Genomic DNA, 16,869 nt, shown 5'->3' on the forward strand with positions numbered 1-16,869 from the left:
CCATGACTGTACTGAATAACAGAATTATTGTCTTATGTGGAATCATTATAACATGGGCATTAGTGTCACCCTTTGAGGAGAAGTGAAGCTTCAAGTCTGGTGTAGCCTTCTTTCTGTTTGGGTCCCCTTAGACTAGAAATATTCTGATCCGCTCCCCGAGCAGGGCATAGACCATCAGCACCTCCCTGAGGAATGAAAGGAGGATGGGGCACTGTGATCACTCTTCCCATCCCTTTGGAATCTGATTAAGTTTGTGAGTAGGATTGCTGGGTGTTGGTGATTTCTGCCAAGAGTAAACTGAGTACCAGCCTTAGTCTTCTCCGATTGTTTATATGTGCAACCACAGTGTAGAGAAAGCAGAATGCATTGAATGGTAATCAAAAAGCAACTTCATTTTTATCCTCCTGGTATCTGTAGAAGTATACTGTGGAGGCTCCTTTGTCCTCTTCCCTTGGATGAAATTTTCAAAATGTGTCATCATTTTTCTGGGTACCATCATATAAAATACAGACAAAACTCTGTCATTACTTTAAAATTCTATTAAAGATTCGCATTTGGTCTGCTTTGTTCTTACAAGAAAGCCATCTGCAGAGGGGGTGGGGGGCCTTTTTCTTCCCCTTCCTTGTACTTAAAACTGGTTACAAGTATTTAGACTGGGAGGAATAAAAGGTCTGTTGTCATAATTATGAGGAAATATAATATCTGATATCTAAGAATCCAAAAGTACAAAATTGCTATACCCAAAGTGAAAATATCTAAACTTAGAGAAAAATTAAATTAAAATTTTTCTCTGTTAATGGGCTATAATCATATCTTAAACACTACCCTTTAGACACTATTGAACATCAGCCAAATACTAATTTTAAATTCTAGATCTTAAATCCTAATTTCATCCAGAACACTGGTGCTTGTTTTTAGGAAAAAATAATATATTTTCTCACTGAATTATAATTCAGTGTGAGAATGTATTACCTCAGGCAACCATATGAGATGCTATTAAAAATGCAATTTATTCTCTTACATAAAAAATAACTAAAAGTGCTTCGAATCACAGAAGTGATGTAAGCAGTGAACTGAAACACATTTCAAATCCATTAAATTTCAGAGTATGCTCATTCTACTTCTAAACACAAACTAGCACTCAAGAAAGTCAATGCTGTTTATTAAAATCTAAATTTCATCATAAGAAGAAAATGTTGATAATTGCTGAGTCTGGGTGAGGAATGCATGGTGATTCATTTTATATTCTCTCAATTTTTATGTATGTTTGAAAATTTACATAATAAAGGTTTTGCGGTGATAATCATAAGAATTCTCTTATTTGAATAAAAAGATATTTATACTTGAGCCAATTTATTTAACTACTGGTAGGAAATCATGAGTGGCTCTTTCTCTGGAAGTCAATTTCCAAAAGGAAATAAGTAAAGAGGGTAAAAAAATATAGGATGGAAATAGTTGCCAATCAAAGGGACAGACCATTTCTAGGACTTGCAGAAGGCTGAACATCACTCCAAAACACCAGAATCAAGAGGGGCATAGGAACCAGAAAAATATGAAGTTAACACATTAAGTATGCACCTTCACCAAGGTGAACTATCCCAAAGGTACAACTGGGCTCCTGTGACACCTCATTTAACTGCCATTTTCAACCACTTTGCAATGGATAACCATCAATATAATTATGTATAACCAGAATCCTGATTTTTGTGACAACCAGTGCTTTGTTTCTTAGTAATGTTACCATCTATATTTGCATCCCTAAATGATATATTGCTTAGTTTTGCATACTTCTGAACTTTATGTAAATGGAATAATATTATATGCATATTTTGATGAACTATTTTTTTCATCTAAAAAGGTATCTGAGGAGTTCCTTTGTGCCACAGCAGGTTAAGAATCTGTATTTGTCACTCCAGTAGCTCAGGTCACTGCTATGGCACAAGTTTGATTCCTGGCTCAGGGACTTCCAAGTGCCACAAGCATAGCCCAAAAAAATAGGCATCTGAGATGTTAATTCATGTTGACGTGTTTAATAAATGGTAGTTGTTCACTTAATCAAAAAGCCAGTTTAAAATGAGTAGGCATGCAGGTAATACATACATGTTAAGCATTTCTACTTAAAATATATAAATACATGTTCAGCTGCCAAACTTTTTATGTGGCACTAAGGCATTTTCATCAAGCTTAAATCAAATAATCAAAGCTCCATATCATCTTTCTTGACTCAACTGTTATTGTATCATCCTCAAGTTTCAGTTTCACTTTCTTTAATGTGGAGCAAAAAACTTAAAGATACTTGTAAAGCCATCTTAATGAGAAAATTCCCCTACACACACTCCATCTTTCACAGTATTCTTACCAACACCTGATATGGCAAGAACTGTGTGAATAATTCACTTTATTCAATATTTCCAAAGTATGCAACTTAGGTTTCATAAAATCCAAAACTCTTCTAATGTATTTCATTGTTCTTTTTAATATCTAGTTAAATATCATAATTTCACTGTCACACATTTGGCACTTACTGGTTTGGTAACCATCACAACTTACACTTAGTAAGTGTATAACTCAGTTAGAAGTAGAAGAAGTCTGTAGACTGGCCAGAGGGTAACCTTGTGGCCATGAGCACTCATATGTATAGGACGTCAGTTGGTATAATCTATCGAAGGAACGGAGAGTGGCAGTTAAACTGGCCAGGTGCTTCATTCAAAGTTGGTGAAGGAAGCTTCTATTGTATTTCCAAACCAAAAGCGTTAACTGAATTGTTCTCAGGTTATCTGTGTTCTGCAAAAAGTAATTCACTCATTTTTCCAAAATGTGATTTAATTTTCATAATTTTCATCCAGTGTTCCTTCCTCAACGTACCTGCCAGTAATATCTATTGTTTCTAAAATACTGTAAAAGAATTTTGTTTTAGGTAGTCATTACTGTATCGTATATTTTCATAGAATAAACACATAGAGAATTAGTCAAAGTATGTGTGTGTTAGTGTGTGAGTGAGGAAGTGTGTTATATTGGTGGGCCAAATTCAGGAGCTATTTCAAGCATCATATTTTTCTTTAAATTTCTGAATTCTTTTAAGAAATATCAGTGTTTCCTGATGGCTAAGTTTTGATGTCACTCTCTCCCTCTTTATTTCTCAGGGATTGGGGATGAACTCGCCAACTAATTTTAGTCAAAATGGGTTTAGTACTAAATTTTAGTACTATTCTGTTACTAAATGCAAGTTTACATACTGTGGTCAAGTACTATCCTTTTAGGAGAAGAAACTGTTTTTCTTAAGAAATCAGGATAGATAACAGCTTAGAAAAAAATAAATACTAATCAAATTGTTTGACTTGGAATTAAGAATGAAAAAATTGCAAGTAAAATTTTGAGGTGTAAATATTAATTTTTCTCTGAGAATGGCAATATATAAATTTTCTTTGAGAATTCTAATAAAAGTAGGAAAAGTGAATGGAAGAGAGAGGTCAGCATCACCTCACCATTCAGCCTATCTCCCTTTCCTCGGTTTCCAAGTGCTCCCAAAATAACAGGGAACATTAGGTCGCACCTTTCAAAGAATTCCCAGAAGAGACAAATTGAGTAGCACTCCTTCTAAATGCATGACTCCCTGCGTTCCTCTATGGTCTAGCAGTTCAAGGAATCTGACATTGTCACTGCTATGGCGTGGGTTTGGTCCCTGGCCTGAGGAATTTCTACATGCCACAAGTGCAGCCAAAAAAATAAATAAAAATAAATAATCAATGCAAGACTCCCAAACAGGTAAAACTGACAAACTGTTATAAAAATAATGTCTCCCTCCCCACAACACAATCCACAAGAAATGCTCTAGATATCATGCATGTATTGTCTGAAATTATGTATTGGTAAGAGAGGTAACTAGACTTGATGGAAGCAGCTCTGGCAAGTTCCACTGTATCTGTTTGCGACCTTAGCAGTTCCGCCTCCTGCTCCAGCAGGGAAATCTTAGTGAGCCCAAAGTGGAAACTCAACAGGTCTCTCTTCAACCTTGGGTAGCTGTTCTTTCCCTAAACACTAGAGAACACCCTGACATGTGGTAGTCTGTCCTCACAGTGAGGAGGCGCTCATCTGCCTCTCCCACAGGTGGAAGAATGAGCTACTGACACTGACTCATCACTGTCACGTTCTGTCACAACTGTTCCCAGTTTTGAAAAAGCACCCACAGGAGACTGAACCAAGTACTTTACCTAATCGCCCAAGTCATAATAAATTATACGAGATACATTTAAAGAAATGATTGATGTTAACCTTTTTTCATTCCTTTGATATATTTTGGATATTTTGAAGTTGACTTAAAAAACCTAGCAATATATTTGAGCCTCTAGCCAGGACTCTGTTACTCCACTGGATGGGAAGGGGACCCAGTTCTGTGAGCAACATGCATTTCCTCCTTTAAATACTCACTCAAACTGATTTTTTAAAGAAGAAAAGGAAAAGGCACTCAATTATTTTAAGGCTTAGAAGGAAAAGGAAACTATTGCCTGCAAGTAAACAATACAATAGTCTTTCAATACAAACAATACAAAATAGTACTTATGTGACATCCAAATTTACCAAATCCCAAATCAAATGATGACCAAATAACCAGGTGATATGTTGTGATCGATATGAAAAATTTATGCTAATATGCCTGAACAAATAGAATCACAGAAGACAAAACTATACAATCAAAAATTAGGACAATTTTCAAGAAAATGTATCTTAGCTTGTTTGCAAATTTCACATTGATTTACAAAATGTTTCAGGATCTGCCTTCAATAAACCTACATTTTAGTACATAACTTCAGTTTTCTCAGTAATTACTAGGAGTCAGCTCATATAATAGCATGATCTCTAGAACAACAGACCTGACTCCATATCTATTCTATTGATTACTAACTAGCTCCTTTCATCTTAAGTAAGCCTCTTAAATACTTTACTGCAGTTCCTTCCATTTGTGAAATGAACAATTTCTATCTATAAAGTTAGAATAAGAATCCAGCAAAAGCTTGAAAAAAACTATTTGAAAATGAATTATAGTTACATATATAAAGTATTATCACTGCACAGAAACCATTCATTTAGGTCAGGAAAGAGAGTCATCTCAGTTCACCATCTCACTTCTTCCATAGCCTCTTAGGTAGTCACTATATTCCAAACCTTTGTCCTGACATGTTGACATATCCTTCTTTTAAAATCCTAACTGATCCCTTTATGTTTTTTTCCATTTGATAGAATCATACCTGCCTGGTGTCTGACACTGGTCATTTCATATTATAAGTAAGAGGACACAAATAGCTTCCATGAATTAAAAAAAAAAAAATGGTGGGTGTTCTCTTTTAACTGATTTCACATTGACAAAAGTTACTCTGATGTTCTTAAAACTGCTTAGTTCTATTTCAAAATTCAAAACCAGCACGATTTCACATCAACATAATAGGACATCTAGATCTGTAAACATATTTATTTTTGAAGAGGGTAAAGGGCTTGATAACTGTGCAGCAGGTCGAGTTCCTTTCTCAAATCTTAAGCAATAAATCATCCACAATGATTTATAAGAACTCCAACTAGGGCAGTGACCATAGGAAGAAAGAAAGGATATAACAGTATCAAAATCCTATGGAAAATGGAATCAACAATGCTGAGTGTGATAGTATTTACTGGGGGGAGGAGACAGTCAAATATCTTTTAGGTAAATAATTCAATAAATAATGGTACTGTCAACCCCAGTGCAAATGCCCCCCTAAGCATCTAAACTAGTAAACCATAGGCTTTGCTGTGTTGTCATTCTCTCTCTTTCTTGAACCTCTATGCTCTTGAAGAAACTTTGCACCCAAGGTCTCTTTTTTCCCTTGTCTGCCTAGAAATCTCCTTCAAAGTCATAACAAAAGTTTTCATCTCTTCTGGGAAAATTTCTTTGAGCCATCAGGCAGCTACAGGCTCCCTTCTCTTGATTCTTGATCTCCTCCTCATACTTGTATTATAACACTTAACATTTTATGCTGTAATTATTTGCAAGTCCATCTCCTAGTCCTCAAGGACAGGACTCTCTTTTACTGATCTGAATGTCCCCAAGGAAACAAACAATTCCTGGAATGTGCTCTAGATTCTATAGATATTTACTGAAAATATGAATTAAAAGATAGTTAGGTCTGGTTTCTTGAGGATGAATGTAGAGATATTACATATTTTGAAAGTATAAATCAGGATCACAGAGATGATACACTTTTATGCATGTAGGCTTAATTTACATCACTAAGAAAGAATGTGTACCAGAGAGGGGGAAAGAAATGGACAAAGGTAAAGGATGCAGGAAAAGAGAGCAAAAGCAGTCCCCAAACCAGGTGGAGAATCAGGAAAGAGTAATTTTATAGAAACTCAGAGAGGAAGATGGCCTAGATGAAGGAAGTTGTTAACGATGTCAAGCAAAGGTGTTTCCTTCTCTAGGAAATGTGGGATGTAATGCCTAGTACACAGGATTATGTTAAGGACTAACGGGAATATGTGATCATTCTTAAAACAATGCCAAGGACAAAATGGTGACTGAATAATTATTTGAAAATCAACCACAATGAAAATGGAGATGAGGAAACCAGACCTGGCCATTAGGAAGTAGATAGAGATGACCATGGTGCCAGCCACTTCATTAGGAAGGAGGGGACTGAAGCTAACATTCTGTGGGGTAAGCAATGAAAATGGGGCAAGAAAATAGAAAGAAGACACTTACCTTTTAAGAACCATACTGATGTCAGAGAGAGAGATTGGTGGCCTCAGAGGAAGGCAGGCTTGAGTGGGAAATGTTTGGTTGTAGGGCCTGAGGATTTTGAGCATATACATAGCAGAGGCAAAGTAGCCAATAGAGAGGAAGAAATACTAGACCAATTCTAGACAGAAAGAGGCTGTTAGATAGCTATATACTTACTGGAAAATTAAGGGAATTTACAAGAGTTCTCCCTTTTCTGCAGGATGGGAGATTAGGTTTCCTGATAACAGTGAGGGTCGTTTTGAGGTTAAAGGGAAGTCGTAAATGTAGGAAGTGGCTATCATGAGACTGGGAAAGGAAGTTGTTGAGGGCTAACTACAAATAAATTATTAAACTGCATAAACTTTAATTTAATTTAAGCTTAAATTATTATTACTGTGTTTCTGTCCCTCTCAGCCACTCTGGTCTTGCCCATCTGACCCACAATCTTACCTATTGTTCACAGGGTGAACTTCTCAACATGGACAGTATTTTGTCATGCATTGAGGGAAGGGGGATGAGTCAAGAGATGATCTCTTATTGACCATGACCTTTCCCTTGAGGGCCAAAGTCACAATGGGGCACAGCTCTGAGCACTGAGAGCTGGTTCATGTTGCCCATGAACCAAGCAGATGAATTTCCAGAGGGTCAGGCCAAATGAAGGCTAACATTACCTGGATTCAATTCATGGAGTAATTTTTTAAAGGTCATTTTCATTTAAATGGTATAAGCTAACCCAAGTGTTTTGAATATGAAACTCCCAGTCTCCCAGAAATCAAAGAAGGAATCTGACTCAAGGCTTCACAAAGTCATTTCTAACCTTTACTACGGGAAAGTAATTTTCATGGGCTTTGTGCTTCCAAGTCACTTCAGTTTTCAGTAAAAGCTTTGCCATTGGAATCAGGCCCAGCTCTTCTGTCTCCTTCCTATAATAACTTTCTTATGATCCTACTACCTAGCCCTCTCAGTCAACTTCAGGCAGGGACTCTTATGGAAGAGACTTCACTGAATTCTTAAAATATGAAATGAGATAAGTCCATAAGAAGAATATGACTTGCAGTTCTCCATTCAGACAGCCAAGGGTCCATAGCGCTTTCTCAGATGCATTCAGACTTTGGTCACTGCCTCAAGCTCAGAAACTCAGCTTGCTTCTGTCCCCTTTAGCAGAGGCCAGCAACCACTCTTGTGTCTTTGTTTTCTGGGCCCTCTCACCATGGATGGATATAGTACCAACACAATCTTCTCAACTCTTTTCGCCTCCATCCTTGCCACCCACCTTTCTCATCCTTTCTCTGCCCTCACAAGAGACAAGTCCCCTGGTGTTCTTACACTGAGTGTGGAACTGCTTAACATTAAGGAAAGAGAAAGAGGAGATCAATATAACAAATGGATCCGTTACAAATTTTAAGATGTGTCACAGAGTTTTTACAGTTAATATTCCCTGATTCTTTAGGTGAGGTGGTACCTTGAGCCTTCGGGTTTTGGCTCTCTGCTTTGACTCTCCCAAAGCTACATTGTTGCCTGATGTCACCCAGCTAGTGGGCAGGTCCACCAGACTCCAAAGCCCATGTCCACAACAGCTATGCTACTCTGGTTCAAGCAGAGCTTAAAAACCTGCCATACTATGTTACTTATATTTATTTGATAAGTATTACTCTTGAGGATGGAAAAATTTTAACTTTAATATCCCCACCCCATTATTTGTAAACATGGCTAATAGGAATCCAGCTATATGCTGGTGTGGGTCTCCTAAGCGCCCTCACATAAAAGGTACATGGGTGCCCTCAGGTTTTGCAAGATGGGTAGATCTATCACGGCAGAAAAGCTAAGGGTTGGGACAGAAAACCACAGAATATTCCTATGGCCTTCACTTTCCCTTGGTCCAACTACATCACCCATCTGTAAGAGAGTGGCAGGTGTGGAGCGAGGTTGACAGATGTTGTACCTTCCTCCTATACCCAGAAGAACACTGAGTTGGCCATATGTGTTTACTTTCTATTTGCTGCTGTTATAAATTAAATCTTCCTTTTTATAAGACCAGGTGATTAACAACTTTAATTCCACCAGCAATCTTAACTCCCCTTTGCCATATAAGAAAACATATTTATAAGTTCTAAGAATTAAAACAGAAATATCTTTAGAGGCCACTGCTCTGTCTATCACACCTTTTTAGGAATCATATATGAAGAATAAGGCCCATCATTCCAGGAAAGTCAAAGACAAAATTAGGTGGAATATAGGGAAGTAGTCTCTCTCTTTTTTTTTTTTTTTTTTTTTTTTTTGCCTTTTGTCCTTTTAGGGCTGCACCCACAGCATATGGAGGTTCCCAGACTAGGGATCTAATCGGAGCTGTTGTTGCTAGCCTATGCCAGAGCCACAGCAATGCCAGATCTGAGCCACGTCTGCAACCTACACCACAGCTCATGGCAACGCTGGATCCTTAACCCACTGAGTGAGGCCAGGGATCGAACCTGCAACCCCATGGTTCCTAGTTGGATTTGTTTCTGCTGAACTACAACAGGAACTCCTAAGGAAGTATTCTTGAAGCAGAGCTTGAAGCCAAAGCATCTCTTCTCCATCTTCCTTTGCCCTCAGCTCCTCTCCTCTCCTATATATATGAGACATTAAGGCAGTATTCTAGCCAAGAGCATTTTTAAAGCAGGCAGAAATCCATTCAGTTGGAGGCGTGCAGAGTGGCGAATTGCCTACTTGAAACCAGGGTAGATAATTTGGCTGGTTCCTCTCTCTCACCTGCAGTTGCTCTTTGCCTTTCAGGTTTGCAGGAGGACCCAGTGATATGACAGATGTGACGTACTCAGCATCCAGTCACGTCACATTCTGGACTACCTCGAGTTCAGGGGAGTTACTGGTTTCAGATATGTCCAGGGACCAAACAAAAAAAAAATTTTTTTTCCAGAATTTTAGTTCTGAAAAGGAGACAGCAGGATTTAAATCCCTGCTTCATATGCAATGAATTAGAAAGCTAATTAGTGACATTGGCCTAGGGTTTATTCGTAAAGATTGTCTTTATTGTATTCAAGTGGATACAAAAAATAACTTTTACTATCACTTAAGGAAATTTGCATAATCTTTAGGAAAGGCTGCATAAGGTGAAAATAGGTATTTATCATAATTCTTACCGGCAAGCACCTAAAATTAAATCCTGCAGAGTTAGTAATGATGTTAAAACCCATAATATTTTTCAATTATTAGAATAATATTTTACCTTTAGTAAATGTGCTACAAGTTTCCAAACATTGCAATTTACATTAGTTCACTTTTAATGCATGCACAGTCCCTGCCCTAATCTTATTTCCAGTTGGCCCATAAATTGATTTATTTATGCTACTTAGCCCTTGGGATTAATCAACTGTTCCAACTGTTTTGAATTTACCTAAATAAATAGGGCTTTCCTGACACAATTAATCCAGATCTTATGAAGTAATATGGTTTTTAACATACAAAATGCCTGTCTTCCTAGGAAATGTCGGACTTTTCACAGGATCAGTCTAATCAGTGTTAGCCTCCTGCCTCAGTCCATTTAGCATTTATAGTATATGCATAATAGAACACGAAGCTGCAACTCCTAATCAGATTAAAGTTCTACTTAGTATCTGTGCTCACAGATGTAGGATTTTTAAAGACACTGTAAAAATTTGCTACCATACTACTAAATCCACTTGCCAGAATAGAATCCTGCAATAGCAGTTTCATACAGAGTGAGCCATAAGCAAGTATCAGTTCTGCTGAACCAGCTTATCACTCCCTGTGGTCACCTCTCCCTTTGTGTGGAGGTGGAATGGACTCCCAAATCGTCTAAGCTGGACCCTTAACACACGCTCCACTTTTGTTTCCTAATCCAGGAATGTTCCAGTATGATGATGTAATTCTCTTGCTCGAGGCAAGCAGAAGCTCCTGGGCCAGGAGGCAAGCTCCCACCACATCAGTGACAACACTGAATCCTCAAGTGCTAGGCCAACAAGAAATTCCAGAATGTAAAGCATTTATTTACTTTTAAAACATCTTATTTATTTTTGGGCACACCCATGGCATGAGGAAGTTCCTGGGCCAGGGACTGAACCTGTGCCACAGCTGTAATCACAGCCAAGGCAGTGATAATGCCAGATCCTAATCCACTGAGCCACAAGGGAACTCCAGTAAAGCATTAAAATAATCATTTGAAATAACTTTTTGCAAATGATCAACATGAATATTAAGTTTATTAGCAAACTACATATTTTATTTTTAAAAGTGTCTTAATTTTAAAATTTTTGGAATAGCCTGTCATCCAGAAGACCTTTAGATAACTGGATAATGTTGATAATTCCATATCTTGCCCTGTTGCAGAAAGCAAATTCTTACAAATTCTCTAAGTCTACATTATGAACACATGTCTGACACATGTTCAGCATCTTCACAAACACACAGAGTTTCTTATGATAGCATTTCCCCCAGCCATAAGTTTATCATATGGAGAAAATATACAGTTTTATATAAAAGTAGGATGTATAGGTAATTATTCTGATTTTCCTATTAGTCCCTGGCATAATTTTTATAAACAATCTAGAAGATTACACCCTAAATGCATTTATTTTTAATGTAGCTATTTGCCTCTAGCCAGTTCAGATTGAATTATTAACAATTTTTTCCTATTCTCTTTTTAAACTTACTTAATAATGAAATGTCATGTTGTTGTCTTACTTTAAATAAAATTTAATAACAGCACAGGAAGGTGAGAATCCTGTTGTAGAGAGTTTCAGAAAAATAGCTCAGGTCAATAAGCTGAAACATCTTTTCCCAGGACCTAATTTGAAAACTTGTAACAGGGAAAGTAAACCTAAGAGACACAAACGAGAGTCACCAGCATAACCCAGAAACCCTGGACAGGCTCAGGAAAGAGCCTCCTGCCTCTCATGTGCAGGCCTTCCCCCAACTCAGCACTGCTGCCCTCTGTCCTTTTGTTGCTGATGAAGTGGAAGAAGCTTCCTGTCCAAACCACATGAGGTTACAGCTCCCTGATCTCTATAGTAACAATGAAAAGATAGCAAACAACTTGACTCCACAAGTTAACCAGGACATTAGAAATTCTTCTGTGCTGATTAATCATCATTCTTCTATTGAACATTCCTGTCTTTAAGAAATCCTGTTTGCGTCACACTGTAAAAGTGAGATCCCAGACAGTCATGTCTTTCGTAACGAAAAAAAACAAAACAAAAAAAACCAGCAAAAAAAGAGGGGGCATACAAGGCCTTCATGTGAAAGTTTAGTCTCCATTAGTGTAGATTAGGAGTGGTGATTAGTCAAATTCCCTACCATTAAGACAGGCAATTTGGGGAAAGCATTTGTCCTCATCAAAATACTATTACACACAGGATCTGCTTGAGATAAACTTTTTAAAACTGTCTAAGTGTGTTGAATAAAATATGGTTTGACACTGATGGAATTTCAGCTTAAGATTGATCATCATTTTGTTACATGGCGACTTGTTTTAGTAATAGCATTACTGAGATATAATCCACATACCATGCAATTCACCCATCTGAAGTGTGCAATTCGGAGTTCCCATTGTAGCACAGCAGAAACAAATCCAACTAGGATCCATGAAGCTGCAGGTTCGAACCCTGGGCTTGCTCAGTGGGTCACGAACCCAGTGTGGCCGTGAGATGTGGTGTAGGTCACAGATGTGGCTTGGATCCTGAGTTCTTGTGGCTGTGATGTAAGCCAGCTGCTGTAGCTCCAATTCGACCCCTAGCCTGGGAACTTCCATGTGCTGCAGGTGCGCCCCTACAAATTGAAAGAAAAAAAAGAAAGAAAGAAGAAAGGAAAGAAGGAAGGAAGGGAGGAAGGAAGGAAAAAGTGTACAGTTCGATGATTTTAGTATATGCACAATTTTGCAACAGTAACTACAATTTTAGAAAATATTCGTCGCCAAAAAGAAACTCCTGTACCCTTTATCTACCAACACCCAACACCTCCCACCCTCAACCCCCAGCCGTAGACAACCATTAATCTACTTTCTGTCTCTTTAAATTTTCCTATTTGGGACATTTCATATAAATAAAATAATTTAAATTTGGTCTTTTGCAACTATCTTCTTTCATTAACATAATGCTTTCCAGGTTTATTCATGTTGTAGTACTTAATTCTTTTTTATGGCCAAATAATATTCCATTATGTGTATATTCCACACTTTATTCATACATTCATCAGTTGATGGACATTTGGGTTGTTTCCACCTTTTGGCTACTATGAATAATGACTACTGTAAACTTTCTTGTACAAATTTTTGTGTGGACACATTTTTATTTCTCTTTGTTATGTAACTAGGAGTGGAACTGCTGAGTCAAATGATAACTGTTGTTTAACTTTGTGAAGAAGGGCCAGAATATTTTTTCAAAGTGGCTGTAGTATTTTAAATTACATAGAGATTAAATTTATTGGAATTTGACCCTGCAATTAGTTGCTACTTCAGTGTTCCAAATTGGTACTTAGTTTAACATATCTTAAGGCTAATTGTCTGGTCACCTCAATTATCAAAACTCCAGTGGAAATCAGATGAGAAAGTAGGAAGGGGAAACCTGAGGGGCCAAAACCAATACCAACATAGATCTGCTCACTAAAATCTGTATGTGTTCCTAGAAAAATCCCCAAAGATTTCACTTTTAGTACATTTACTCTTTGTTTGGTCTAGTTATGAAAGCTTCTTTTCCTGATTTCTGAACTCTTAAGTATTAGAAGAAAATTAGAAAGTTGGTGTGAGTTTTTGGAGACCAGATTATTGACGGCAGCAGGAAGTGACATCGAAATGCCTCATAGTGAGAAAAAAAAAAACAAAACAAAACTGAACATGGAACCATAAATGAAGACCTAAGGCATCTGAACACTGGGAACTATTTAGTTTCAGGGGAGACGTCCCATAGACCAGTAATTACTCTAAGATGTCACTGTATTGTATTGTAGTACAATTACTGATACTTAGATTTATAGTCTTTGGTAATGAAAAAAAGAAATAATCATATGATTAAGAAAAGTGTGAAAGTTTTCAATAATAGTTTGAAGGGTTACATCCAAAATGATGCAATTTTTGAAAGCTCATCTGTTAAAATAATGAACTCTCAAGGGCTGGATGAGACTTTACTAATCATTTCTTACTTAATGCAATGCCATAAAAAGACATATAGAGGGATTATAGAGAACTGGCTGTAGGTTTGTAAATTTGAGCAGAGAAGAGGAACTTTGGGTCTCACCTTCATCACACACGAAGTTCTGGATCTGAAATGAATAATACACAAAGCTTCTTTTGCAGATGGCCAAGAGGCATATGAAAAGATGCTCAACATCACTAATCACCAGAGAAATGCAAATTAAAGCCACAGTGGGATATCACCTCATACCTGTCAGAGTGGTTATCACCAGAAAGAACACAAGTCACAAATATTGGTGAGGATATGGAGAAAAGGGAATCCTCCTGCACTGCAGGTGGGAATGTATTTTGGTGCAGCCACTATGGAAAACACTCTGGAGGTTTCTCAAAAACGAAAAATACAACTACCATATGACTCAGCAAGTCTGCTCCTGGGCATATATCCAAAAAAAAAGAGACAGAAATAATAATTCAAAAAGCATGCTCCCCAATACTCACAGCAGCATTATTCATAATTGCCAAGATATGGAAGCAACCTAAATGTCTATCAACAGATGAATGGATAAAGAAAATGTAATATATGTACACACACACACACACGTAATACATATATGCACATGATGGAACACTACTCAGTCATAAAAAATAATGGAATTTTGCCATTTGCGGAAACATGGGTTGATCTGCATTATGCCAAGTGAAATAAGTCAGACAAAGACAAATACTGTAAGATATCATGTATATGTGGAATCCAAAAAATACAACAAACTAGTGAATAAAATAAACAAGAAGCAAACTCACAGATATGGAGAACAAACTAGTGGTTATCGGTGGGGAGGGGGAGGGGAAATGGAGGGGGAAGTGGGAGACACAAACCACTGGGTGTAACATAGGCTCAAGGATGTACTGCACAACACAAGAAATATAGCCAATATTTTGTAATAACTGTAAATGGAAAGTAAACTTTAAAAACTGTATATTGTCTCTTGAATCTCTGTTTTATTGATTTCTCCTCTGATCTTTATGCTGTCCTTCCTTCTGCTGACTTTAGATTTTGTTTGTTCTTCTTTTTCTAATTCTTTCAGGTGGTGGGTTACGTCCTTGATTTGAGATTTTTCTTCTCTTTTGAGGAAGGACTGTAACACTATGAACTTCCTTCTAAGAACTGCTTTTGTGGCATCCCGTAGATTTTGAATAGTTGTATTTTCATTATCATTTGTCTCTAGGTATTTTTAAATCCCCCCCCCTTTTTTTTGTCTTTTTGCTATTTCTTGGGCTGCTCCCGAGGCATATGGAGGTTCCCAGGCTAGGGGTCGAATTGGAGCTGTAGCTGCCGGCCTATGCCAGAGTCACAGCAATGAGGGATCCGAGCCACATCTGCAACCTACACCACAGCTCACAGCAACGCTGGATCATTAACCCACTGAGCAAGGCCAGGGACCGAACCCGCAACCTCATGGTTCCTAGTCAGGTTTATTAACCACTGCGCCACGACGGGAACTCCTAAATTTCCCTTTTGATTTCCTTATTGATCCATTGGTTTTTTTAGTAGCATGTTGTTTAGTCTCCATGTAGTCAGTTTTTTCTCATTTCTTTTCCTATGGTTGATTTCTTTTCCTGTGGTTTCATGCCACTGTAGTCAGAGAAGATGCTTAAAATAATTTCTATACTCTTAAATTTGTTAAGGTTAGGTTTGTGCCCTAGTCAATCCTTGAGAATGTTCCATGTGCATTTGAGAAGAATGTATATTCTGATTTTTTTGGATGTAATGTCCTGAAAATATCAATTAAGCCTAACTATTCTATTGTGTCATTTAGGGTCTCTGTTCCCTTATTGATTTTTCCCTCTAGAGGATCTCTCCATTTATGTGAGTGGGGTGTTAAAGTCTCCTACAATTATTGTATTCTCATCAGTTTCTCTTTGATGTCTGTTAGTATTTGTTGTATGTATCTGGGTGCTCCTATATTGGCAGCATATATATTGATGAGTGTAATATCCTCTTTTTGAATGGATCCTTTTATCATTAAATAGTGTCCTATTTGTCTTTCTTTATGGCCTCTGTTTTAAAGTCTGTTTGTCTGGGAAGAACATTGCAACTCCTGGTTTCCTGTCTTTTCCATTTGCATGACATAACTTTTTCCATCCCCTCACTTACAATTTATATGTGTCCTTTGCCCTAAGGTGAGTCTCTTGTAGGCAGCATATTGTAGGCACTTTTTTTTTTTTAATCCAGTCTGCCACTCTATGTTTTTGTTCACTTTTTTTTTTTTGATTGGAGCATTCAGTCCATTGACATTTAAGGTAGTTATTGATAATATGCATTTATTACCATTTTATACCTTGTCTTCCAGTTGATTCTGTTTCTCCTTTGTTCTTTTCTCTCTCTCTCCTTTTTTTTTGGGGGGGGGTTGGATGATTTTCTTTTATTTTATGCTTGTGTCCTTCTTTAGTTTTCATGAATGTATTGTTTGGTTTTGACTTGTGGTTGCCCTGTTTTTCAAGTGCATTAACTCCCTCCTATATCTGCTTTGCTTTAGCAGAAGACCTGAATAGACATTTCTCCAAAGAAGACATATGGATGGCCAAAAGGCACATGAAAAAAGGCTCAATATCAGTAATTATTAGAGAAATGCGAATCAAAACTACAATGAGGTACCACCTCACACTGGTCAGAATGGCTATAATTAATAAGTATACACATAGCAAATGCTGGAGAGGCTATGAAGAAAAGGGAACCATCTCTTTGGGGAGGGAAAGAATGTAAATTCATACAACCACTATGGAAAACTATATGGAGGTACCTCAGAAAACCAAATAGAGAACTACCATATGATCCAGCAATTCCACTGCTGGGCATATATGTAGACAAAACTTTCATTGAAAAAGATACATGACCCCTATGTTCATTGCAGCACTATTCATAATAGCTAAGACATAGAAACAACCTAAATGTTCATGGAGAACAAGGGAGAGGGGGAGA

The 16,869-nt window shown here is 37.4% G+C and overlaps 1 long non-coding RNA gene across 4 annotated transcripts in view; it reads left to right on the forward strand.

Annotated features, from left to right (window-relative positions):
- LOC102163402 overlaps nt 1-16,461 on the forward strand; it is a 190,237-nt gene extending 173,776 nt beyond the window's left edge. For 3 of the 4 annotated variants that reach the window (XR_002335810.1, XR_002335811.1, XR_001298935.2), the window contains one exon: nt 10,609-11,965. This is a non-coding gene — a long non-coding RNA (uncharacterized LOC102163402). Of the gene's footprint in view, nt 1-10,608; nt 11,966-16,426 lie in introns of those variants that run through there. The other variant, XR_002335814.1, reaches the window with a different exon arrangement.

Source organism: Sus scrofa, chromosome 9 (assembly GCF_000003025.6).
Source record: "Sus scrofa isolate TJ Tabasco breed Duroc chromosome 9, Sscrofa11.1, whole genome shotgun sequence".
In the NCBI taxonomy this organism is placed as follows: domain Eukaryota; kingdom Metazoa; phylum Chordata; class Mammalia; order Artiodactyla; family Suidae; genus Sus; species Sus scrofa.